The following is a 26,409-nucleotide window of genomic DNA, read 5'->3' as shown; positions in this document are numbered from 1 at the left end:
GCTTTAACGCCTTCAACAGTCAACACAGATAACACACAACAGCCACCTGGCAGTCACTGCCGAGGAATGCCCTGTATTTTTCCAAAACATTTCTGATACTGTGCATCCCAGTCACAACTGTGCACCTGTACACATATTGTGTACAGTGTAACACATGCTCTGTTACAGTTTTTAGAGATTTTTGTGCACGCACAGTAGCCAAAAATTGCTCAACACCATGAACATTGGCTTTGCATGCGACTAAAAACCAGGCCCTGTGTGTTTGTGATGTGATTCTATGTCACCTCCAACATGACCCATTCCATTAGGTACAAAATGCTCTGGACTTCCTTGTCAGTGGCAGTTGCAGAGGTGGTGCTGCAGTGCAGTTCAAAATTCAAATAGTGTAGCCACACCAACTGCCACCCCAAGAGCTGCCAAACTTCACCAGCCGGGACTCACTGTTAGTTGGTGTGGCTCCCCTATTTGAATTTTGGACTGTGCTGCAGCCCCGCCTCTGCAACTGCCACTAGCAAGGAAGTCCGGGAACAGAGCATTCTGGTCAAAATGTAATAAGTCTTAAAAAATGGTAAAGTAGATAAAGTAGAGACGGATAAAGAGTGATAAATACCAGCCAACCAGCTCCTACCTATCATTTTTCAAACACAGCATGTAACATGGCAGTTAGGAAGCTGATTGGCTGTTCATCTATCACTCTTTATTCAACTCCACTTTATCACTTTATAAGGCTTAATACATTTAGGCCTTTGTAGCTAATGGAATGGGGCATGTTGGAGGGCACAGATTCACACTGATGGTGGTGTGATATGTTAATATTGGTGAATAAGGCTTAAATCTATTCTCTTACAGGAACAGCTATTGGGTAAAAGGGCATAGGTTATCAATTTGGGTAATGCACTGCAATCGCAGCGCAGCCTTCCCGGCTCTCTGTTGTAGACTCTCCCCCGCCCCTCTGCCCGTCTCCATGGGAATGGAGGCATGCTGCGAGTCCACGCCCTGACTCACGTCCATGGAAATGGGGGCGTGCTGCCACGAGTCCACGCCCCTTGACTCATGGCATGCCCCCGTTGCTAGTGTGCATGCCCCCTTTCCTTTGAACGCTTGCTTGTCAGGGTTGAATTTGGACCCCAGTCCATTCCTGGGGGTGACACATTGCCTGAAAGTGACAAGGGTTGGGGGTGACACTGTGCCTGGAAGCAACAGGGGTTGGGGGTGACACTGTGCCTGGAAGTGACAGGGGTTTGGAGAGTCACACAGTGCCTGGAAGTGACAGGGGTTTGGAGAGTCACACAGTGCCTGGAAGTGACAGGGGTTTGGAGAGTCACACAGTGCCTGGAAGTGACAGGGGTTTGGAGAGTCACACAGTGCCTGGAAGTGACATGGGTTTGGAGAGTTACACAGTGCTTGGAAGTGACAGGGGTTTGGAGAGTCACACAGTGCCTGGAAGCGACAGGGGTTGGGGGTGAACCTGTGCCTGGAAGTGAACACAGGGGATCAGGGGTGACAGTGCCTGAGAGAGAACATGGGTAGGGCGTGACAGTGGTTGGGAGAGAACACAAGGGTAAAGGTGACACAGTGGCTAGGAGAGAACTAAATTAATAATGGATAGCATAGAAAGGGAAAATGGCAGAAAGGGGGTAAAATTAGAGACACAGAGAGGCAGTTAGGGGTACATTTAGAGGCAGAGTGGGGCGCAGAAAGCCAGAATGGGGAACAGAGAGCTAGAATATGGTACAAAGAAGCATAATGGGTCATAGAGGTAGTAGGGGGAATAGAATGAGGCAGAATGGGGAACAGAAAGCCAAAATGTCGTACAGAGAAGTAAAATGGGGCACGGTACAGAGAAGCAGAATGGGGCACAGAGGCAATAGGGGGCACAGATAGAGGCAGAATGGGGCACAGAAAGCCAGAATAGGGAACAGCATATGGTACAGAGAAGCAGAATGGGGAATAGAAATCCAGAATGGGGAACAGAGAGCCAGAATGTGGTACAGAAAAGCAGAATGGGGCACAGAGGCGGTAGGGGGTACAGATAGAGGCAGAGTGAGGCACAGAGGAGTACAGAGAGGCACAAAGAGACAGAAAAGTGTACAGATAGAAGCAGAAAGGGTTATGTTAGATATTGGAATCTGGATTTGTCAGATTCACATTGCTGTGCATTCTGTGTTATACTTGCAGTACCATGTTTCACCACTGTTTGTTGTTCGGTGCTATTGTGCAGCTTGCTGCAAAAGTGTGTTGCTTTATGTACGTTTGCAGTTAAGTAAAGTTGAAGCAGCATGCTGATATCAGCTCCTGGTCTCCATGTTTGTTTGTGTCAATGAGCACTTATACGGACACAACAATTGGCGACGAGTGGCTTCTGAACACAGGCCACACCTGCGAGAACAGAAAGAAGTGGCAGTGTTTGTGAAGGACTCACCGTGCACTCTGTTCAGCTGCAAGTACTGGTAGGGACCCACTGCCATGGCTCTACATATAGGCACCTTAAGTGACTTTGACATTGAAAAAGATGACTGGCTCCTCTATACTGAAAGGCTGGAACAGTATTTTCTGGCAAATAACACTGCTGTAGACAAACAAGTACCAGTACTATTAAGTGCGATGGGCGGAAAAGCCTATGGTCTGCTCCGCAATTTAATGTCCCCCGTGAAACCTGCTACTAAGTCTTATGCAGATATTGTTAAGATTTTACAAGAACACCTGTCCCCTATGCCTCTCCTGATAGCAGAATGGTTCAGATTTCATAAAAGGAATCAAGAGAAGGGGGAATCAGTGGCTGCATATGTGGCAGAATTAAAAAGCCTGTCTGAGCACTGTCAGTTTGGGGATGGCCTGAATGATGCCCTGAGAGACCGTCTGGTGTGTGGGATTTTAAGCGAGAGTGTGCAAAAACGTTTACTAACAGAGACAGACCTCACGTTTACACATGCAGTACAAGTGGCACTTTCAATGGAAACTGCAGCTAAGGATGCGATAGAGCTCCAAATAGCTGGCAAGTCTGCATCACAAGTTCCAAAAATGTTAACGACAACAACATAAATGCCCTTGCATGCACATGGTCCCCCATTAGAAGTATGCTACCGCTGTGGCGCAGATACACATTCATCCATGGACTGTAGGTTCAAACATGAACTGTGTAGGAAATGTAACAAAAAGGGGCATATTAAATGTGTTTGCCGGTCGTAGGCATATCAGGCTGAGGCCACTGGTGGGAGAAAGAATTACAGTAGATTAAGTAATACATATGTTTTGAAAGACCATGAGGTGGACTCAGATAGTGGCAATGATCTGGGCAGTTTGGAAGTGTTTGCAGTGAAACGGGGTGACAGGCAAGCAATTTGGGTTACTCCACAAATCAATGGCCACCCAATTAAAATGGAACTGGACACAGGATCAGCAGTCTCTGTAATGTCACAGCAAGAGTACAAACGCCATTTTAAAAATGTTAAATTAAACAAAACTTTGGTGCTGCCTAAAACGTATATACTGGGGAGAAAATTAGTCCATGCTGTTGCCCGTACTTGTGCAGTATAATGGCCAGCAGGAGACTCTGGACTTATACTGTACATCATTCAAAAAGGTGGCCCAAGATTGTGGGGTTGGGAATGGTTGCGAAAAATTCAATTGGACTGGTCAGTCATCACACACACCCTGCCTTTGTCCCTGAAAACAGTGCTTAACCAAGCTACAGCTGTTTGTCAACAAGGCATTGGGACTTTGCAACACAAAAAGGGAAGCTAGTGCGCAAAGATGTAGCAGTTCGCAGGTTCCATAAAGTGCGGCCAGTACCGTAGGCTATCAGACAGAAGGTGGAGCAGGAGTTAGACTGGCTGTAAAGTGAGAAAATCATATCTTAGGTGGATTGGAGCCCTTGGACAACTCCAGTAGTTCCAACTGTAAAACAAAATGGCACAGTAGGGCTGTGCAGGGATTTCAAGGTCACCATAAATCCAGTATTGCAAATATATCACTACCCATTACCAAAAATTGAAGATATCTTTGCAAATCTGGCTGGAGGACAGAAGTTTAGCAAGATTGACATAGCTGATGCGTATCTACAAATGGAGAAAGAGGACGATTCAAAAGTGTTCCTCACCATTAACACACACAAAGGACTTTACAGGTACAATCGGTTGATATTTGGCATTGCTTCTGTCCCTGCCCTTTGGCAACGAGCCATGGACCAAGTGTTACAAGGGGTTCCTCGTACCCAGTGCTATCTGGAAGACATTATTGTGACAGGTTCGTCTGATGCAGAACACCTCCAAAATCTTAAAATGGTGTTGCAGCAGCTTGAACAATATGGGCTCAGAGTCAAAAGAGACAAGTGTGAGTTCTTCATGGCCTCTGTCACATACTGTGGGCACATGATTGATGCAAATGGACTACACAAATGTCAAGAAAAAGTGGAAGCTGTGTAAAAGGCTCCCCCGCCAAAAGACGTGTCCCAGCTTCGCTCCTTCTTAGGGTTCATTAAATATTACCACAGATTCTTGCCTAACTAAGCCACAGTTCTGCATCCATTACATCAGTTGCTCCAGCAGAGTCAGAAATGGCTATGGTCTACAGAAGGTGATCATGCTTTCACAAAGGCAAAGGACTTGATAACATCAGACACGGTGTTAACCCAGTATGACCCCTCGCTTCCTGTTAGAGTGGCCTGTGATGCCTAATCTTACGGTATTGGAGCTGTCATATCACATACTATGCCAGATGGACAGGAACGTCCAATAGCTTTTGCATCTCTAGCATTATCCAAGGCTGAACGTAACTATGCACAGATTGACAGAGTGCAGGATCGATTCAATCTGTGATCAGATCACAGATTGAATCGATCCTGCACACTGCCGATCAGCGCTGAGGACGGCGTGGACAGGTATCCGCCGGCGGACTCCGGACTCACCCGTTGTGGGAACACAGGACACCACTGGACCGTACATATGGACTTGGTGCGTGAATTTATTCAAGGTATTTTGTCAACTTTGGTACATTTTTTCTGACTGCATAAGATATCACTGGTTGGGAAATGACCTGACGTACAGACGGTTTCATACCATTATACCAGCTGACTTCCACTTGCCTATGTGAACGGAATCAAGCATTGCAGCCACCTGCCTATATTCTTTCAAACAGCTATTTTCCTGAACAGAGGGAATAAGTTGCGAATCTACGCATTCATAACCAGCACTTCAGCATATTGTGCAATATTTTTTAATATATTTTATTCTCACCAGGACTGTTTTTTTCAGTTCCAACACTGGTTTGGGACACTGTATGTTTTATGTTTGTACGTTCTATGTAGTTTGTCTTCTCTGTTTACCGGTAATAGGCCAGAAACCATTCTTTGCACATTTTCAATTGAGAATTTTTTTGAACTGTAGTAAGGTACCAATTTTAGAAATATATAGTTTTTAGAATATTAATTTTGCATTATATTCCTCCCTTATAAATAAACAATATATTCATTATACATATAGCGTTATCAATCATTTATTTGACCTAACTTGCGCTGGGGATACCCATCTGTATATAGCTTACACCAACCTGATTACACCAACCCGGAACCCCCTTGCTACTGCTAACCTGTAGATGGCAAAAGTGAGCAGGACATTGACGCGATTCGCGTAATTTTTTTTTTTTTACAGCTACTGTGGATTCTACATGGAGAAATGTAGAAGAGGACGTGAATGGCTGCAGGGAGTACAGGTAAGTATGTGTGAGTATGCAAAGGTGTTTATTAAACTTATAATTTGTACTGTGTGTGAGCCCTGTTTTTTTTAAAATATTTATTTTACAGAGGGATTATAAGTATCAGCGGGCCCTTCAATGTCCATGCTGGAACTTGTGGTTCTCCAAGTACCAGTACTGTAGTGCTCCTGTAAAAAACAATATTAGTTCTAACTTTTACAACTGAATTTCTATCAACCCGTCACCCAGCGCAAAACGGTTTTGGGGATAGCCCCGGGCTTCAGCTCTGGCCTTGCATGCCCTGGAGGGCTGGGATCCCTTTATTGGGGAGGTCCACTCCCTACTACCCCAGGGAAACCCAGCCTGGGCTGATTTGTTGACCCTGTCAAGTGTGTCCCCTGGCTGTGGCATTGCCTCCCTGCCAGTGGAGCCCAGTGCTAATTTTAAAAATGCAAGAGACCCTACTCATTTTTGTTCCCTCATATTTTTAGAACCAGGACCGGTGCAAGAGCCCGGTGCTGATTCTTAAAATTCAGGGGAACCTCACACACATTTTTTTTCTCTGAATTTTAAGAACTGGGACTTGGGGCTGGTTATGCTTGGTGGGGAGGGGGGAGGCACCCAACATCATTTTATTTGTAACTATTTTTCCTTACATCTTGCACCCTATTACCTTGGGCAAATTGTATGATTTCCATAAGAAAGCATTTGAATGCGAGTTTGAACATTGCAAGTTTTGGTATAGGCAGAAACATGCGAGTTTGCATGTTCCCGCACCCTATTACATATGCAAGTCCTAAAAAAGAACTCAGACCCTATTAGATTTACGCCATTATGTCTAGTTACAGCTCTGTGTCATAGACGCGTGTCTTATGGCTGCACCATTCTAAGGGTTATGGAAACCCTTATATCTTTTAGGCTGTAGGTACAGTGTGCCCATTCCCCCTGAATCGCTGGTATATGAGGACACATCTCAACTTCATACATTTCTGACCTATTTTGGAGACATCAGTGTGTCATTAACATTAGGGAAATTAATTATATTCACCAGGCTCTGTAGTCTCTATTGTTTACTAAGATAGTGGAGTCCCACACAAAGCGGCCACTTCTGCGGCTGCATTACATGCATTTTCCTTCACAATAATGTTATGCAGATCACTATGAGCCTATAAATTGGTTATACAGAATTATCACATTTTGCTGAGCTAGTCATTGAACTTGCAGAGACCACTCACACTATAGGAAGTCGGAATTAACAGTTTACAGATTCATTTTCTAATCTCTAATAACCATTACAGTATATTTTGAGCATTTTATAAGCTCCTTATAAGTTTTCCTGAGGCAGTAAGAATGAAGAGATATTTTGCAGAATGGTTTTCTGACTCTGGGTAATCAATCACATGACTTTGTCATCTTTATGTGCACGAGGCACAGAAAGGCTCCTCTGCCAAAATGGCCTTTTAGCCTCTAATATGCTTGTTGAAAGTAGAGGGAAAGGGGGCATAGGTGCACAACACAAAGGGATTGTGCTATTTACCCTGTATGGGTACATTATAGGAAATTAGTTTGAAGTGCATTTAGACTTATTTTGGGATGGGATAGTGTTTTGTAGCTGTAGATTATTAATGTATTTCAATCAGTGTCTCTGTGAAATTAACACAAATAAGTGCAGTCTTACGGAGAATGTAATGACAATATTTGGAATGGAGAGAGTTAAACCTCATTGGCTGGGGGCGGATCACTATGGCATGACAGGTTGTGTACCAATAGGAAGGCTAGGGGGTGGTGTCAGTGGATTGTTCTTGCTGGGACTGGTTTTTAGACTGCCTCTTTCCTTTTGCCTTCCCACCCTCCCACCTCTTTTCTAGCTTATTTTCATTTGTGTCTTGGTTTATGGTCATTAGTAGCTATTTTTCGTTAGCTATTAGTTTGGCGGAAAAGAATGGCAGGATCACTGTGCTTGAGTTAGTAGTTGCAGTTTTAGTCGGTTTGGTGCTGTTTAGGTGCACTTACCTTCATTGACTGTTATATCAGCTGGACCACCCTTCAGGGGGCAGCGTCATCACACTACAGGGAGGGTATCTATAATGGGTGCAGTGTGTGCGGGTCACACGGGTCCAGGGGGCCCACGCCACACACACTGCACCCATTTGTTTAATACTTACCTCTCTGGAGCCCCCATCGGAGCCATCCCTTCTTGGCAGCGCAATAGAGTCTGAACACTAAGGGGAACAAACTCTATTGCGCCTGCTGAAAACTCCAGAAAGATGGCATGGCAGCCATTTTTCCGGAGTTTTGCACATATGCCGTGTTCCCGGACGTTTGCGTATGCGCAATAGAGTCTGTGTTCAGACTGTATTGCCACTGTGGAGAAGGATGGCACCGCCGGGGGACTCCGTAGAGGTAAGTATTAAAACCTATGCATCGGTCAGAGAGGAGGGGGCCCCTGATGCAGAAGGCTGCACACAGGCCTCCACCTCTCTTAAAACGCCCCTGGTCAAGGTAGAAGGTCAGAGTGGATACCTATGTTTGGCTGGTATTTGGATTGATTTTACTTATTGGTTTAGTTTCATTAGCTCGGGGACTGCCGTCGGTTTTTTTTCTGGCTCCCATACTCGGGATGTAGTCATGTGACCGGCAGTCGTGATCCCACCGGTCACATGCCCGACAGTCGGCATGTCGACTAACAGGGACTATTCCCGCTTGTGGGTGTCCACGACACCCATAGAGTGGCAATAGAACCTGTGGTGAGCACAGCGAGCCACCGTGCCTGGTGCGTGGGGAGCGCAGCAAGCCCGCAAGGGGCTCCGTTGTTCTCACCCCCCGCCGGTATTCTAGCGCCTGGGATCCCTGGGTTGGTATGATGACCACCAGGATCCCAAATGCCAGTCTCCCGATACCAACCCCCATACTCTCTTTATTAAACTCTCTTAATTAATCTCCATTTGATTGCAGGTTTTCTAGTTATTAGATTCATTAAATAAATAGCTAGCAGCGTTCTGCCAAAATTCAAGTCTCTGTGTCGTTATTTTATAGTATAAGTTGTTTTAATGTTTTGCTGTTATGAGGTGAGGTACGGCCTCAGCCATTAGGTGGTTTAATGATTTTCAATTCCAGCAGCAGAACAATTACTTGTGTAAAAGTCCCATATAGGTAATGTAAATAAATGACATCAATAAACACATAAGGGGCTAATTCAGAGATTATGCAAACCAACAGTTTATGAACATCTCTGATGCAATGTATTGTTTATTGCGCATGTGTAGGACCTGTTCTGTGCATGGCAGAATGGGTCCTGGGTTGTATGGCGTAGAGCCCCATAAGTCCCAACTCGATTGACAGGTTGCTTCTGATCGCGGTCAGTTATGGAATTGTGTCGCCTCCGTTTTATGGGAGTGCTGAGGACACTGTCAGATTTCCTGACTGTGTATTTTCTGACAGCACCTCCAATTTCATAACACTTCCATACTGCATTCTTATATTCCCTAGTCATTACCCATAATGCCTTATGGCTCCCTGATGTTATTGGTTCGTAGTGCATTCATAGGCTCCATACTCATCAAAACTCATTTAGAATCCAGCCTGGCTATTTCCCCAAGGCTGTTTTATTTACTATTGTTCATATTTTCTATACATACCTGAGGTATATCTTCTATGTAAATATTGCTTAAAAATTCACACCATTCCCAAATGACCGCTTGGGCTGAATTAGTTGTATTTACCCTGAAGTGTAAAGAAAGCTTTTCCCACAGCAGTTTTCTTTAATGAAAACTATAAAGGGTTATGACATTGATGTGGAATAGTAAATTCAGCATACAAGACATGAAAGCACATCTTCTTTTCATGACAGATGTTTGGACTAGCTGATATTACAAAATGTGGTTAGCTGGTCTGAATTTTAAAGCGTTCCTTTGCGAATATAAGAATGTGATTGCTATTGAGGCCAAGGCAATACTACCTAAGCGCATACTGTATACATCCAACTTCCACTCTCCGCTTCTGAAATGACAAGATGTCACATTGTGAGTCTGTCGTTTTTCAGCTGTAAAATCAGCATAAATGAAAAGAGGAAGAAACGTCCCACAGTACCACACACATCTAAACACAACATAAAAGCATAAGATAAAAAAGTAATACATTTCAATAACTGCTGTATATCAGATAACAAACATAAGGCACATAATACTGTCAAATCTTGTCATAACCACACTGGTGCACTGTAGGAATGAATAAAATTTTAAAAACTTTTCCTGAAAAATATGTCTGTTTCTAGCAGAATACTATACGTGCGGCCTTAAGACTGGCAACTACATGGCATAGTGATAACATAGACATGCAAGTACAAACTGCATGTAAAAACGCTTATAGATGCGTTATTTGCGTGCAGTATACAATGCTTCATGGGGGGTTATTCAGATCCGAACGCAGCTGCGTGTCTGTACGCAGCGGCTGCATTTGCGTGATCTGCACACACGCCCTGGCCACAGTGTGCGATCTTACACATTGCGGCCGCTTTCCGCAAGGATGCGGTCGCAATATGATTGACAGAGGTGGGCTTTCACTGAATGGCGACGAATCGTTGGGGTGGCATGGTGGGCCGAACAGGGGGTGGGCTGGAAGCATTTTCGGCGTTGCTGCGTGATGTCACACGCAGCCGCTCTTATTTAAAAAATGGTGGCGGACCACCTGACAGCGCAGCCAGGCTGCACTGCCAGGGGTCAACCTTAATTCTTGCGGCTGCACCGTGAGGTGGCACTAGACATGCTGGGCGGACCCCAGCATGTGGGGAGATGGACGTAGATCTGGTAGCGTATGCAGTGATCTGTGTCCATTTCTAAATAAGGTCCCACATGAGGTGTACAGCATGTGGACAACATATTTTGATATATTATGAACATGCTGCAAGCAACATGGAACTTTCATATTCATTTCACTAACCCATTAATTTCAGTGGGTTGCCAGAGTTGTTTAGAACCCCATTCAAATGAATGGGATATTGAAATGAATGGGAAAATCTTTGCTAGAGTAGATACAAGTTTCAGGTAAGACAGATTGGGACAGAAAACACTATCGGGCATATTCAATTAGGCATGGGGTTTACCGCGGGAAAAGACTATTTAATTAAATACCCTTTTACCCTAGCCCAAAATCAGGAATTACCACAGAGAAACCCACTGATTCCGCATAAACTGATGAATCAATGGGTTTTCCCTATGCATGAACCCCTGATGGTGCGTTTTCTCAAGGACTTTACCTTGCAACTCATGAAGCGGCAAGATAAAGTCCCTAATCCGGAATTCATGCACAGGGTAATTCCCACTAATTGAAATGGTCCAGCCCGGTAATTAGCTGTTAATTGAATATTCCTTTGTAACAGTCAAACATACTGTACTGCATGGGGAAATACCCATGTATTTCTCACAGTGCCGTATCTAGACATTTTAGCGCTGTGTGCAAAAAAACAGCATCGGCGCCCCCCCCCCAAATATAAAACTGGACCAATGCGTGCGCCAAAATATAGGAGTGTAGCTTTATGGGGAAGGGGCGTGTCCACATAGCTCCCTTTTACACAGTACGGCAGGTAGAGTCCACTTTTACACATTAGGCAGGTATTTTACACAGTACAGCACGTAGAGTACCATTTTACACATTACAGCAGCAGAGTCCCGTTTTACAAATTACAGCAGTAGAGTCCCGTTTTACACATTATAGCAGCAGAGTCACGCTTTGTTACATATTACAGCAACAGAGAGTGAGAGTGAGTGAGAGTGTGTGTGTGTGTCTCAAGTCACCTGATAGGGCGATGCGGCATCCAGGACTACCAGGCGCAGACACTCATTTACTGGCGCTCACAGTCCCCTCTCCAGTGCTCAGGCTGCGGCGGGTGTCATAGTAGAGGCAGCGGCAGCTCCTTTACGGGATCAGGCGGCTGAAGGAGCGCTCTCTCTCCACTTCAGAGGTGGCGGCGGCGGGTCTCCCTGGCGGCATCAATAGAGGCAGCGGCGGCTCCTATACGGGACCAGGTGGCTGAAGGAGCGCTCCCTCTCCACTTCAGAGGTGGCGGCGGAGCTCACAGCCAGAATTACCGCACAAAGGGTAACACCAAATGGCGTGCTCCCCGTCGTTTACAGAGGCAGGCACCGGCAGACAGCGGAAATTTCACTACTCCATCACTGACCAAAACAGCCGTAGGTAGGGGTGTGCTGCCAGATGGTGCGCCTTCACTGCACTTGCGCTGTGGGCAAGGCACCATCGGCACACACCTAGTTACGGCCCTGATTTCTCATTGTTAACTGGAATCTCTATTGGGAATGGCTGCAAAACATATCCTGCCCACCAGGGGTGGATTGGGAACAAAAAGTGGCCCAGGAAAAATCTGTAGAAGTGGCCTACCGTCTAACCATAGCGACAGCACCACCCTTCACATGTCAACAAACAAAGCCAAACCCCCCTTCCTCCTTGCACATTGGCCCACTGGAAATCTTCCCTGTGAGCCCTATCCACCCCTTATGCACACTCCATATACCGCCATCCCTATACTGAAAATTGCTGGGGCACTTCTTGGGTACCAAATGCATGTGGTACATTCCTAGTCAGCGCTGTAAACTGATACTTTATTTGCACTGAAGATTGTCTGCACAAGAGCATTGGAATTTGCACTCACTGTCTTGCTTATATGGACCATTCTGCAGCAATCTTGCTCATCACCACTATAAATCTGTGTATATTAAGCATAGTGAAAGCATAAAGTATTACAGCAGTTTGCAATGTGGTTGGCAGGTGGGAAAGGAAAGTCTTGTTGACTCTCACCTTTTATCACACATGAATAAAGATTAATTGACTGTAAACTCATGTGGGGGAAAGCTGTACAGCTTGATTCTTGTCTGTGAGTCCTTTATTTCAATACCCTACCTATTCATTTCAATCGACTTTCTTCATGTAGCGCACAACACCATTGACATGAATGGGCTATTGGAATGAATTTGGCCATATCTATTAGAAATACAGGACAATGCTAGTTGAACTGCCTCCAAGAATACTGTGTATACAGTGCTCCCCTGTAATGCTGGGACATACTTTAAACTAGAGATGAGCGGGTCAGGTTCTCCGAGAACCGGAACCACCTGAACATTGCGATCCGAGCCAAGAGCCGAGTCCGGCTCAGTTTTTCCGCCTTACTAGAATCTCAAAACAAGGCAAAACATCATACTCTCTCTGATGTCAGACCGCAGTGTTTAATCATACACGTATTGTGAAACTGTAGGTTATCCGTGCTTTGTTGTACACTAGTTTAAACAAAATAAAAGCTAAATACATATATATATATATATATAGTTATTTAATTATTTTTTATGCTAAACCCCAGTGTACTATACTATTATTTATTTTTCTGTGACACTGCCAGTCAGACCGCAGTGTATAATCTCATACACATATTGTGCGACGCTGTTGATTAAATTAAAACGCATTGTTCAATTACTATTTCTGACTCATACACTTATTGTGTGACACTGTAGGTAAAAGTAAACCGCAGTATTATTATTTCTGACTCATACACATATTGTTTGACACTGTTGCTGAAAGTAAACTGCAGCGTTAGATTATTATTTCTGACTCATACACGTACTGTGGGGGTAATTCAGAATTGATCGCAGCGGCAAATTTGTTAGCAGTTGGGCAAAACCATGGGGGTAATTCTGAGTTGATCGCAGCAGGATTTTTGTTAGCAGTTGGGCAAAACCATGTGCACTGCAGGGGAGGCAGATATAACATGTGCAGAGAGAGTTAGATTTGGGTGGGTTATTTTGTTTCTGTGCAGGGTAAATACTGGCTGCTTTATTTTACACTGCAATTTAGATTGCAGATTGAACACACCACACCCAAATCTAACTCTCTCTGCACATGTTATATCTGCCCCCCCTGCAGTGCACATGGTTTTGCCCAACTGCTAAAAAATGTCCTGCTGCGATCAACTTGGAATTACCCCCCATGTGCACTGCAGGTGTGGCAGATATAACATGTGCAGAGAGAGTTAGATTTGGGTGGGTTATTTTGTTTCTGTGCAGGGTTAATACTGGCTGCTTTAGTTTTACACTGCAACATAGATTTCAGTTTGAACACACCACACCCAAATCCAACTCTCTCTGCACGTTATATCTGCACCCTCTGCAGTGCACATGGGCCCTCATTCCGAGTTGTTCGCTCGGTAAAAATCTTCGCATCGCAGCGATTTTCCGCTTAATGCGCATGCGCAATGTTCGCACTGCGACTGCGCCAAGTAAATTTGCTATGCACTTAGTAATTTTACTCACGGATTTTTAATCGTTCTGGCGATCATAATGTGATTGACAGGAAATGGGTGTTACTGGGCGGAAACAGGCCGTTTTATGGGCGTGTGGGAAAAAACGCTACCGTTTCCGGAAAAAACGCAGGAGTGGCAGGAGAAACGGAGGAGTGTCTGGGCGAACGCTGGGTGTGTTTGTGACGTCAAACCAGGAACGACAAGCACTGAACTGATCGCAGATGCCGAGTAAGTCTGAAGCTACTCAGAAACTGCTACGGGGTGTGTAATCGCAGTATTGCGAATACATCGTTCGCAATTTTAAGATGCTAAGATTCACTCCCAGTAGGCGGCGGCTTAGCGTGAGCAACTCTGCTAAAATCGCCTTGCGAGCGAACAACTCGGAATGACCTCCATGGTTTTGCCCAACTGCTAACAAATTTGCTGCTGAGATCAACTCTGAATTACCCCCTGTGTGACACTGTAGGTGGTACTTTTTTTGCATTTGTGGATAGATATGGAGCATTAATGGAGAGGAGAGCAGGAAGCACATAATAGTGCTGCAGGTGCTGCCACCAGTCATGATGATACAAGTCCGTCAATGTCATCTACTAAGGCCGATGCCCAAGGGCATAGAGGGCTTAAGTCAGGGCATGTAAAATTAAAGAAGCAATTTAATTTTACAGTGGAAAAGAAAAAACATCAAAAGAACAGTTGGCTGCAGAGAAACATGAAAGTGGAAAGACTCAATGTCACAATAGGCTGATGGTGAAGTTCTGACAACTGGGCGTTCACTGATTTAGTGGAGGCCACAGTGGGAAGGAATTGGGAAGGTTGAATGTAATTCCTTCTCATATATTATATCTTGCACTCAAGGAGAGGCCAATAGAAGAACAAAGACTATTGGACTGAAGAAGATATATCTGTTAGGAATGTCTGTGTGTTTGTGTTGCCTTGCATTGTCTCATTCCTGCCTCTAGGGGTCTCACTTGCTGCCTTAGGTCTGAATGGCAGTTGCACACTCTGTCCCTGCAGGTTGATTACCTGATTGTGAGCAGCTGTGGCCAACACCTTGTGCTGCTATTTAGCTCCAGCTCACCAGCATTCATGTGCAGATCATTGTGGTTCCGTCTGGAGTGTGACTAGGCTCTCTCCAGTTATCCTGTCCTGCTTCTGCCATACCTACATCTTGGAGACATTTCCTGCAGTTTGCCGTTACACATGCCTTGCTACAAGACTTCTAACCCTGCTGGATCAACATCTGCATTCCTGTATTATTATTTGCAGTCTGTTTCCACCCCTGCCTGATTACTACGTTTTGGTATGTTATTTTCCCCCTGCTTGGTTTAAACCCGGATTTCTTCATGTTTATTTCACCTCTGTAATTAACCTGGACTATACTTATATTTAAGCATAATCATCCTCCCTGTTTCTATAACAAGCCATTACAATTATCTGGGAATATTGTGTTCTGTTCCATGTTAATCAAGGATCCAGTTTCTGTATGCTGATATTTTACTGGTTCTTTTCTACAATAAACCTTGTTTTAATTTTCACCTGGCTTCAGCTGACCTCATTTCAGGTATGCACACACAGAGAAACCTAGTAATCCTAACAGAATGATCTGCCCAAATAAACGTGTGCAGGAGTTTGAGGTATAGCTGAATTTCATAAAATGGCTTAATTGAAAAAAAATTCCCTGCCTCTCGAGTTTATGCCGTTCGTGGGTTCTACATTGCTACTGGATTTCAGAGAGAAACTGGAGAATATTCAAACCCTGTCTTCAGAGATATTGTCTGCTCTGCCTGAATATTCAATAAGATTACCAGTTCCCTTTAAGGAGACGCAGGGGAAAAGGGAAAAATATGAGTCTGGTGCTCTCAATTCTGGCCGCTGTTTTCCAATCCCAAGCAAAGGCAAGTTCTGGAGCTCTCCACGACCCAGCCTCTCTGAGGAAGAAAAAAGACACAGAAGGGACAAAAAACTTTGTTTTTATTGCGGCAGGTCTGGACATTTTATTCAATTATCTCCTGCTCGCAAACCTAAAAAGAGCTTTCCTCATTCTGCCATAGTGCCTAATTCTGCTCCGTTATGCCACTGTGGTGCTCAAATTTCAAAAGGAGGGGTGTCCGGCCAAGCGACCCCAGGAGGGGTGTCCGGCCAAGCGACCCCAGGAGAGGTGTCCGGCCAAGCGACCCCAGGAGAGGTGTCCGGCCAAGCGACCCCAGGAGGGGTGTCCGGCCCAGCGACCCCAGGAGGGGTGTCCGGCCCAGCGACCCCAGGAGGGGTGTCCGGCCCAGCGACCCCAGGAGGGGTGACCGGCCCAGCGACCCCAGGAGGGGTGTCCGGCCCAGCGACCCCAGGAGGGGTGTCCGGCCCAGCGACCCCAGGAGGGCATGAGGACTCTACTGCCCTTGGCTTTGGGCATGAGGACTCTGCTGCCCTTGCCTTTGGGCATGAGGACTCTGCTGCCCTTGCCTTTGGGCATGAGGACTCTGCTGCCCTTGCCTTTGGGCATGAGGACTCTGCTGCCCTTGCCTTCGGGCATGAGGTCCCTGCTGCCCTTGCCTTCAGGCATGAGGTCCCTGCTGCCCTTGCCTTCGGGCATGAGGTCCCTGCTGCCCTTGCCTTCGGGCATGAGGTCCCTGCTGCCCTTGCCTTCGGGCATGAGGTCCCTGCTGCCCTTGCCTTCGGGCATGAGGTCCCTGCTGCCCTTGCCTTCGGGCATGTGGTCCCTGCTGCCCTTGCTTTCGGGCATGAGGTCCCTGCTGCCCTTGCCTCACGGCATGAGGTCCCTGCTGCCCTTGCCTTTGGGCATGAGGACTCTGCTGCCCTTGCCTTTGGGCATGAGGACTCTGCTGCCCTTGCCTTTGGGCATGAGGACTCTGCTGCCCTTGCCTTCGGGCATGAGGTCCCTGCTGCCCTTGCCTTCGGGCATGAGGTCCCTGCTGCCCTTGCCTTCGGGCATGAGGTCCCTGCTGCCCTTGCCTTCGGGCATGAGGTCCCTGCTGCCCTTGCCTTCGGGCATGAGGTCCCTGCTGCCCTTGCCTCACGGCATGAGGTCCCTGCTGCCCTTGCCTCACGGCATGAGGTCCCTGCTGCCCTTGCCTCACGGCATGAGGTCCCTGCTGCCCTTGCCTCACGGCATGAGGTCCCTGCTGCCCTTGCCTCACGGCATGAGGTCCCTGCTGCCCTTGCCTCACGGCATGAGGTCTCTGCTGCCCTTGCCTCATGGCATGAGGTCTCTGTTGCCCTTGCCTCACGGCATGAGGTCTCTGTTGCCCTTCCCTCACGGCATGAGGTCTCTGTTGCCCTTGCCTCACGGCATGAGGTCTCTGTTGCCCTTGCCTCACGGCATGAGGTCTGTGTTGCCCTTGCCTCATGGCATGAGGTCTCTGTTGCCCTTGCCTCACGGCATGAGGACCTGTCTGCCCTTGCCTCATGGCATGAGGATGCTGTTTTTCCGTCTATTGGGCAAATTAGGACGGCCGTGTCAATGGTCAGTCCAAATGTTATTTTGTCTTTCAGGGTCACTCAGTCATCCAAGTCTGCCATGCCAGAGGTTCATGAGGTGTCTGCCTTGCCAGGGGTCCAAGAGGTGTCCGCCTTGCCAGAGGTCCGAGAGGTGTCCGCCTTGCCAGAGGTCCGAGAGGTGTCCGCCTTGCCAGAGGTCCGAGAGGTGTCCGCCTTGCCAGAGGTCCGAGAGGTGTCCGCCTTGCCAGAGGTCGTGCCAAGGCCTGTCCAGCCCCAGGAGGGGGCTCTGCCTGTCCAGCCCCAGGAGGGGGCTCTGCCTGTCCAGCCCCAGGAGGGGGCTCTGCCTGTCCAGCCCCAGGAGGGGGCTCTGCCTGTCCAGCCCCAGGAGGGGGCTCCGCCTGTCCAGCACCAGATAGAGGTGCCTGCCATGCCCGAGATCCAAGATTTGCCCGAAGTGTCTGCCCAGCCGGTGCCATCTGAGACTTCCCTGTCTAAGGTGCAAGAAGAGTCCATCTTGTCTGGGAGGCCACGGTTGTCTATCCTCCCTGATGTAACATCTAATTTGGAAAGCCGAGTCGTTGAGGAAGTGCCTTACTTTGATGGAGATATCTCTCAGTGTTTAGCTCTCTTCAAGTATTATCTGAGTTTTGATGACTTTTCCCCTATTGATATCATTGCTAACGTATGTATGAGGTTCAGAGGGAGGGCCTTGAAGTGGGTAAATGGTCTTATAGATGCGGAAGATCCAGTTTTACAAGATTTGCCCGCTTTCCTCAAGGCAGTGTCCGAAAGATTCAGTCCACCAACTGTCCTCGCTCTCCTGGATGAATCTGTTAAAGTGTGCCCGTCTGAGAACCTGCCTTTGCAGTGTGGGCAGCACCCTCAGTTTTTGAGATGTGGGCACGTATCTTTAGGTGTTCACGCAGATTGCTCGGCAAGTTTGGTTTCTTCAAATTTACCATCCGCTCTTGATACGATCCAAGAAAATAAGGGGTCACTACTGCCGTTGGGTTGTGGCTCTGATTCTGAGAGCGAGCTTCTGGAGGATCCTAGACTTATAATTGATGGACCTGTACTGCCGAGTAGTGTCTTTGTGACACCTTCAAATAGGTCTAGGCAACCCAAAAAGAGGAGAGGAAAAAAGAAGAGAAGGTGAACTTTTAGGCGTCTGGAATCCGCCTGTTTAAGGGGGGGATAATGTTAGGAATGTCTGTGTGTTTGTGTTGCCTTGCATTGTCTCATTCCTGCCTCTAGGGGTCTCACTTGATGCCTTAGGTCTGAATGGCAGTTGCACACTCTGTCCCTGCAGGCTGATTACCTGATTGTGAGCAGCTGTGGCCAACACCTTGTGCTGCTAATTAGCTCCAGTTCACCAGCATTCATGTGCAGATCATTGTGGTTCCGTCTGGAGTGTGACTAGGCTCTCTCCAGTTATCCTGTCCTGCTTCTGCCATACCTACATCTTGGAGACATTTCCTGCAGTTTGCCGTTACACATGCCTTGCTACAAGACTTCTAACCCTGCTGGATCAACATCTGCATTCCTGTATTATTATTTGCAGTCTGTTTCCACCCCTGCCTGATTACTACGTTTTGGTATGTTATTTTCCCCCTGCTTGGTTTAAACCCGGATTTCTTCATGTTTATTTCACCTCTGTAATTAACCTGGACTATACCTATATTCAAGCATAATCATCCTCCCTGTTTCTATAACAAGCCATTACAATTATCTGGGAATATTGTGTTCTGTTCCATGTTAATCAAGGATCCAGTTTCTGTATGCTGATATTTTACTGGTTCTTTTCTACAATAAACCTTGTTTTAATTTTCACCTGGCTTCAGCTGACCTCATTTCAGGTATGCACACACAGAGAAACCTAGTAATCCTAACAATATCTAGTGAAAGAGGCTGAGGATCACTGAGGTATGAAGACTTGAGGACTGAAGAATGAATACCTATTTTATGTGGCTGAAGAACACTGATGAATACTGAAGAGTGAATGCTTGGCAAACATGGATGAAAAAGACAGAAGAATACTGAAGAATGAATGCTTGGCAGACGTGGCTGGAGAACACTGAAGAATTAAGACTGAAAAATAAATGCTTAGCAAACATGGCTGAAGAACACTGAATAATTCTGAAGAATGAATACTAGGCAGACATGGCTGAAGAACACTGAAGAATGAATACTTGAAGACTGACGAATGAATGCTTGGCAAATGTGGCTGAAGAACACTGAAGAATACTGAATAATGAATGCTTGGATGACGTGGCTGAAGAGCACTGCTGCAGGCTCGGGAGACCCTCTATGGTCACAGGGTACTCAAGGTCGCTGCTCAGAGGGTGGTCAGCTGCAGTCAGCGGAACTGGAAAGACGACCAGCAAGAGTACATCGGCAGGTTACAGGGAAGACTTGGAGAGCAGAGCAGACCCCTGGGGCATGAGAAACAACCACAGGAATTTCCTGAGGGTGCACAGAGCGAGAACTTCTGCTCTTGGCAGTAACTTTAAGCACTGGCAGTGTTAGAGTCAGGGCTGACTCCTTTTAAAAGAGGTAGCCGCCTAGGTGAATCAAACCACAGAGCCCAACCATTGACTACAGAGAAGTTTGGTCTCAAACATGGTTGCCTCCAGCACAGCGGACACATAAGGGCGTGCTCTCTCATCTGCCCAGTCTCCCATCTCCGGTACTCCCGAACCTGCACCAGTCACTACTGCCAGACCCGCTGTGCCACACCTCAGCCGCGACCAGTTCCTCGCTGCCGCAGCACTGCCAGCAACCGAATTGCCAAGCCCTGGAACCTGACAATGGATATAAGCCCCCGGTCTCTGACACTTAGGTGTTGGCCCTTAAGTGGTGGTTTCTGCAACTGTCAGTAAGGCATCTTCTGCATCTCATGACAATGCAAGAACTTTTCACCCAGAGTCTACAAAATGTGTAAAAAAAATAAAAACCACTAAGGCAGTAGAACAGTAGAACAAACTATGCGTTCAGAACTGTCACACATTCCTGAGGAATGTTTAGGGGTGTCCACGCCAGTTATGTGTGAGTCTGACATTTCTTACACTGTTCTCATAGAGAGCCATTTTCCCTTCCTTCCACCATTTCTGAATGAACTGCACATGTGGGGAGCAGTACAAGTAAAGATGGTAATGATGAGGGCATAATAGAAATTGAGGATTCGTGTGTGGAAGTGGAACAGGATGAGGTGGATATGTGTGTACTACTATCTGACACTGATGATGTTAATGATGATATTGTTTGTGTAAATCAGCCACCAGTGGTTGCATTTCTTGCCCGTGATAAAAAGAAAGCCACTGTGATGCCTGGGCGTAAGACCAAAAAAGCCACCTCTTGGGTGTGGGATTAATTTTACCCAAATCCTGACAAAGTTTGTGAAGGCACCTGCTCCATTTGTGAGGCCAAAGTTAGTAGAGGTATGGACGTTAGCCAGTTAGGCAACTCCTTCATGTTACGTAATTTGTGGCCAGTTCATGAAATTTATTGTATAAGATTATAATGTTATTAACACCCTCATCATGAACCTCATTATTAGTGATTGGAGGTAGTCCTTCCAAAAAATTGTTTTGTGGGGCCCCAAACAAAGCAAGTAATTTAGCCACAAAAGTGTCAGCCCCTGTCACTGAAGTGCTTGGTTTGTTAAACTGTGCATTTTTAATATCCAACATGAGGGTGGGAGGGAGGAAGGGTCCAAAGACAACTCCATCTTGTAACACTTTTAATTTTTGTACTGCTGTTTGGCAATGTTTCATACAGTAGATGTGCTATAAACTGCTGCGTGTTTATGCCGCTGCTGTGTCGCTCACTAACCAGCCGGCTCGCTGCCGCCTTTGGCCTAAAATGGATGAAAACAATAATGTGAGCAATATGAAAATTAACTGGAAATGACTGGAAATGAATGTTATTGAGGTTAATAATACTGTAGGAACAAAAACTCCTCCAAATTCTGTGAATTTAGCTGTTTTTATGAATTTTGGACAAAACTACAGATTCAAAACCAAAACACACAAGGGCTGTTTTAGCAAACCCAAATACAGATCCAAAACACAAGGGAGATACAGATCCAACACCAAAACCAAAACACGGGGGTCAGCGCACATCTCTACTTTAAACACTTTGAAATAGATCTACCAGCACACAGACACAAGTATGTAGTGCACCAGGCACATACAGTGTGAAAGGGTTAACAGCCTGTATACACCCTGTGACACATTTAAGAAGGAATCCTTCTACAGACAATAGGGAAGACTGTGTTCTTACTAGACAACTAGAGGAGAATAAATAGCCACATAGAGGAAGTGCAATTAAGTTCTCAATACATGATTACATTATGATAAACACTTCATGCATATGCAAAATGTCAAAGAATAACAGAAAAATGTGAATAGAATATTTAAATGTTAAAACAGAACCACACTGCAGATAAAATGACATATTATACATGCATGGTGTATATTAGGGATGCGGTCAGGATCCTGGCGTTGCGAATCCCAGCTATCGGAATACCGACGCCTGAATACCATCACTATTCAGAATACTGATGCCGGGATCCCAACATGGATTCAAATGCTGGTGCCAGTACCCCAGACGCCTGGATCCTGAATAAAGTACTGCTGGGACTCTATAGAGGCAAGCCACATGGGAAGGTTAGGTTTAGGCTGCGGGTGGAGTGTTACGATTAGGCTGCGGGGGTGGGGTTTAGGGTCAGGCTACAGAAAGTTGAGTTAGGGTTAGGGGATTTAGGGATCAGGGCTAGCTTATTTTATTTGTCACTGTCAGGATTTCAATCTCCGGGATACCCGCGGTCGGTATATTGACAGCCGGCATCGAAAGCGCCGGGATATCATATGTAATCCGTATACTATATCATATTTGTATATATTTGTAAATCCTAAACATACAAAATTATTAAACACTTACAGTATAGGGACTGATTGAGAGTTGAATTTACTATGTTGTGCAAATACTGAGTTTCTATTACTATGCTGCTCCTTGGCCTATCGTATGCAATTATGAGCAATGGGGATTTCGCACATAGGTTAAGTGTGTTGTTGACATGCAGGAAGAACTGTGATCTAGGCTGAGCTTAATATACATGGATAAGATATCCATCTGATTTTGGACCAATTCTTGCACTAGGAATAGCACTGGTACAAACAGGGCCGTCTTTACATATGGGCTCAATGGGCACTTGCCCAAGGGCCCCAGGAGTATAAGGGCCCTAGACTGATAGCTGAGGGTCCCCTCTTTCCAGGGGTCTCAGATTTTTGAAAATCGTCCCTGGGGAACCAGAGAAATCCAACTTCAAAGCAGTGGTCCCCATCTGAGCCTGTTTATTGCTCTTCCCAGCCAGATATCTTGGGGTCTGTCTGACTTTTCTGGGGATACACTCTAAAATCTGTGACTCTCCCGTTTTGGTGGACATTAGCAGCTTGTCTCTTGTCCCCAGTACCAGAGATATCAGTCTTCCAGCAGCTAGTCCCTGCTCCAGCTCCACACGCCTGGTATGCAGCTTTATATATTCGTCGGTGGATTGCTCTGGCTCCTGAACTCTGATCCCCAAGTCCCCAGTACTTCCTGAAAGGTGGGACTCTTTATGTATCCCATTCAAAGCAAAGAATTCTATTTCCATGAACTGGAGATATCTGCAGTCAAGCAAGCGGCCCTCCCATTAGAAAATGATGACTATTAAGCCCACTCCACTATCCACCCCTCCCCTGCAGATTAATCACCACCTACCTCCCTGGAAGTCATGTACCAGGGACCCTTCATTCAGCCCAATGCCCCCTTCTACAGTGTAGTGTTATGCCTCCTGCCCCATCTGTCCAGTAAAGGAGTAATTATCAGAAATTACTGCTCCAAGTCCTACATGCTGAGTGGCAGATAGAACACCCCCTACCATCCGCAGAACAGCAAAGCTGCCACTGATAGCACCTCCCACCCCTACCGCTGGAGGATTGGTAGGGGCCCCAGTGCACTGCTGTGCCCCGGGGCCTACACTACTGTTAAGACGGTCCTGGGTGCATATGCATATTGATAGTGATGACATCTGTTTTCACAAGATCCCGACTGCCGGCATATCGACACATATTCTGTGGCTGTGTGACAAGTTTGGAAGTGACTCTTTCTCTGGGCAGTTTGCAGTGGAACGAGCCTATCGAATTCCATTGCGACCATCACCCCCAGTGGCTCCGCCACGCACAGTTATTATAAAATTTTTGAATTATCAAGATCGGGACTCTGTGCTGCGTTTGGCCGTCACCAAAGCCCATTGGAAAATATTGGGGTGAAAGTCTCTTTTTTTTCTGGACTTCGCAATTGAGGTGCAAAAGGAAAGAGCTAAATATACATCAATAAAAAAGAGGCTTCGTGAATTAAATCTCCAATATTCCATGCTTTTTCCATCTAAGTTAAGAGTCGTGGCAGATGGAAAATCTTTGGGGTTTTTTGACACCGAATGGTTGCTACATCTTGGCTGGATAAGCGAGCGCCAGGTTCAGATGGCTATAAATTGATGACTTTGTGGTCTTATGTGTTTAAATAGTGTAGATACACATATATATGCTGGTATAGTTGTGTGGTTACATTTTTTTATTTTTTATTATAACTGTCTGGAGTTGCAGAAGGTGTCATATAGCATTTATAAATAGTATAAGGTAATCGGAGAGCCCATCATGTTTTGGTGGTTATTTGTACTTATTGCCCCAGTGCATGTAAGAGGGCTATCGATGTTGTAGCTGAGTGTTGTTAGAGGGGATTTAGGTATGCCACTGTTGGGATGGTATACAGGGAGGGGAGGGTGGATTTCGTATTGTTATTGTTTGGTTGTATTTTAATGTTTAAGTGTATTCTATATAGCGACGCGTCATGCAGGTGCCTAGGGGATATAAAAGGAAGCTTGACTAATATGGCTTCTGATGGTTGGCAACAGTAAAGTCATCTGGTTATTATGAGATTGCTACTTAGATGGTTAAATTGGTAACATGGAATGTTAGAGGAATAAATTATAAATGAAAGCACTCACTAGTTCTCCAGCAAGTAAAATAATATGTTGCAGATACATCATGCTCCCTATACCTTGTCCTCGAGGGGAGTGTTTGTCCTTATTAAAAAAACTATTCCATTTGTATGTAAGGTGGTCAAGATAGATCCTGGAGGTAGATATGTGTTTTTAAAGTACATTATACAGTTGATTCAAATATATCTATTGGCAATTTATATCCCTCCACCGTTCTCATATAAGGTCTTAAAATGGGCAGCTGAATTTGCGGCCTCTTCTCCGGACTCCCCGGTGGTCTGTCTGGGTGATTTCAATAATGTACTTGACTCCAAATTGGATAGATGGTGGAAATCAGTTGTGCACACTAAACAAGGTAACAAAGGTTTTGAAACATTTGTGACAGACTTGGGGTGGGTTGATCCATGGCGTGAGAAAAATCCTGGGGTGAAATAGTATTCATGCTTTTCTCACTCTTATCACACTTTTTCTAGAATTGACATGGTATTTGTATCTAGGAGTTGGTTGCCTAATGTAGCCATCGTAGAATATAAATCAAGAGGTATATCTGACCATTCCCCAATCCTGTTGCAATTGGCTTTAGAAAAAGAAAGGGGTCAGTCATACTGGAAATGTCATCCGACATGGTTAATTCAGCTAGGGACTGGGTCTGAATTAGAACAGACATGGACTGAGTTCCTAAGTGAAAATATAAGCTTTGCCCCCATGATAGTTGGATGGGATGCATTTAAGGCCTTTATACATGGATCTTTGATAAAAGGAATTGTCAAATTGAAAATGGCATATAGGAAAAGGGCCATTGAATTAGAAATGAAATGTAATGCTCTGGAATTGGCCTATTTAAAAGATAAATTGGAAGTCTCTTTGGAGATGTGTATAATACAGGTTGAGTATCCCATATCCAAATATTCCGAAATACAGAATATTCCGAAATACAGATTTTTTTGAGTGAGAATGAGATTGTGAAACTTCTGTTTTCTGATGGCTCAATGTACACAAACTTTGTTGAATACACAAAGTTATTAAAAATATTGTATTAAATGACCTTCAGGATGTGCGTATAAGGTGTATATGAAACATAAATGAATTGTGGGAATGTACACACACTTTGTTTAATGCACAAAGTTAGTAAAAATATTGGCTAAAATGACCTTCAGGCTGTGTGTATAAGGTGTATATGTAACATACATGCATTCTGTGCTTAGACTTAGGTCCCATTGCCATGATATCTCATTATGGTATGCAATAATTCCAAAATCTGGAAAAATCCGATATACAAAATACTTCTGGTACCAAGCATTTTGGATAAGGGATACTCAACCTGCACTAAAATAAAATGTAGTCGGACAGAATTATCAAGATATATCTCTGGGATAGGACTTCCAACACTGTCAGGGATAGAAGGTGATATGTTGGATGCCCCTTTAACACTAGCGGAAATTGAACTACTGTAGCCATTAAGTCTTTTCCCGGTGGTAAAGCACCCGGGTTAGATGGAATTCCAATTGAAATTTACAAGAAACATGTGGAATAGTTTGCCCCGAGATTGTTACAGATGTTTAACGCATGTTATGAGGGTAATGCTATCCCAGATTCTATGTTAGAAGCGGTCATAGTTGTTCTTCCAAAAGTGGGTAAGGACCCTGAGCTTTTGGACTCATATAGACCAATTTCATTAATTTCTACTGACACTAAAATATTAGCTAAGGTTCTTTCTGTTCGGCTCGGGCAAGTTATAACAACAATAATTCATCCTGACCAGTCAGGATTTGTGCCTGGGAAATCCACCTCCGTGAATCTTCGTAGATTGTTCATACACTTACAGATCTCTCAGGGAGATGAGCCTTATCCAGCGATTGTTTCGCTCAATGCGGTTAAGGCATTTGATGCTGTAGAGTGGCCCTATTTATGGGAAGTTACTGTA

At 45.4% G+C, this 26,409-nt stretch overlaps 1 long non-coding RNA gene across 1 annotated transcript in view; it reads left to right on the top strand.

The window, feature by feature from the left end:
- Window positions 1-2,277: 2,277 nt before the first annotated feature.
- The window catches only part of LOC134987251 (uncharacterized), a 29,246-nt gene continuing 5,114 nt past the window's right edge, over window positions 2,278-26,409 (top strand). The window contains exons 1-2 of the long non-coding RNA XR_010192953.1: window positions 2,278-2,450; window positions 5,649-5,709. This is a non-coding gene — a long non-coding RNA (uncharacterized LOC134987251). The remainder of the gene's footprint in view (window positions 2,451-5,648; window positions 5,710-26,409) is intronic.

This window comes from Pseudophryne corroboree, chromosome 2 (genome assembly GCF_028390025.1).
Source record: "Pseudophryne corroboree isolate aPseCor3 chromosome 2, aPseCor3.hap2, whole genome shotgun sequence".
NCBI classification, from domain to species: Eukaryota; Metazoa; Chordata; class Amphibia; order Anura; family Myobatrachidae; genus Pseudophryne; species Pseudophryne corroboree.
Note: the sequence above shows the minus strand (reverse complement) of the source record. Positions and strands in the feature narration are given on the sequence as shown.